General features: G+C 45.6%; 1 pseudogene; it reads right to left on the bottom strand.

Annotated features, from left to right (window-relative positions):
• Nucleotides 1-658: 658 nt before the first annotated feature.
• LOC125402678 (small ribosomal subunit protein uS8 pseudogene) lies at nucleotides 659-1020 on the bottom strand (annotated as a pseudogene).
• Nucleotides 1021-1505: the final 485 nt, after the last annotated feature.

The raw sequence follows: 1505 nt of genomic DNA, 5'->3' as shown, positions 1-1505 counted from the left end.
CTGACTGTCTTCAGGACCACACAGATCCTGGTGTTTTGGCCGAATCGAGTCCTTCCAACCCACCAGCCCCTCCTTACTGGCCTATTCCTGGCTTTGGGTCTTCTGAAGGGACCTAGTTTAGAGAAAGCAGGTGGGGTTTTCCTCATATTCTGTCAGCCACTCTTGATGTTCCCTTTGGGACCAGAGTCCAGGATGAGAACTCCCCATGGCAGTACTGGGATGTCCTGGAACTATGTGAAGTGCATGTGTACTTCATGTGGAACTCCCAGGGACTAGGAGTCCTGGCTTGGAAGGCTAGCTTCTTTAGTGAACTTCTGTCTAACTCAGTAGAGTGTTTTTATCTGTGTTGGAGAAACTGGCTCTTTGCAGGGTGCTGCGTTCATCTTTAACCTTTCAGAGGAGAACACTGCAAAATACAGTTTGACAGAACCCAGTGCAGCCACATAAACTTGTGTATATTTCTCATGCAGGTGTGAGAGTCTGTTGCTTGTGTGTGTGTGTGTGTGTATGCGTGTGAGTGAGTGTGTGTGCACATGTGAGTGTGCTTGCTAGTGCCTTTCTTTCTTTCTTTCTTTCTTTCCTTACTTCCTTTTTCTTTTTTCTTACAATAAGTCTTTCTTATAGTTCACAAAGTCTTTTCATTTCTGTATTTACATCTCTAGGAAAAAAATCCCAGGATTTTCCATCCTGTGTGCTTTTGTCTTGCTTCTTCGTGGTTTATGAAGACTAAGGTTGTCATTAAACAGAGAGTTCTGCCGTATTTCTAGGTCTTTGAGTTGCACATCAAATCTAGAGTTGGTCACCCCACACTTGCTCAACCTGCCTGTGAGGCTCCCAACAATTTTCCCAACTCTGTGATCATCAATGATTTAAAGTTTACCGATGTGACTGTGCTTCATCGTCACAGTTAGGAATAAAGCAATGACTTAGAGCATGGCCTAATGAGGACCCGGCGTTTCCTCTCTTCTCAGCACTGCTGATGCTCTTGAGAGCACCTGCCAGGACATTCGTGTGCACCATGGTGTCGGCGTGGAAAGATGGCAGAAAGCTCTCCTTCTTTATTTTTAACAATATATTTCTCCATCTGTACTCAGGTGTTGTAATATTATTTTTCTAATAGGTTCTGAAGAAGATCTTAAGGCTTGTAAGAGACCCACAAAGTTCAGGCCCATGGGCATAGACCTTCATACTGCATAAAACGGAAGGGAGAAGAAAGAACCAGAGGAATACCATCCCAGAGATCTGAGTGGAGAAGAAGGAGCCTTCACCCAGACCGCACAGAGCTGTACAGAAAGCATCCCGTGCATTCGGTCACAATGTGGCTAAACATGATGTGGAAGGTGGGTAGCATGGCTTGCCCAGTGCTGGGTCAGAAAACCGAGACTTCTGAAACTTGTCTGGGTTTCAAGGAGCAGGGTGAGTCTTCAAACACAGGTGGGGTTTCTTAGTTGACCCCGTTCACATGGAGGTCATGTTCAGACCCAAGGACTGTGTAAGGAGCAGCA

Source organism: Myodes glareolus, chromosome 9, assembly GCF_982192425.1.
Source record: "Myodes glareolus chromosome 9, mMyoGla1.1, whole genome shotgun sequence".
Classification (NCBI taxonomy): Eukaryota; Metazoa; Chordata; class Mammalia; order Rodentia; family Cricetidae; genus Myodes; species Myodes glareolus.
This window is presented reverse-complemented; position numbering and strand designations above follow the sequence as displayed.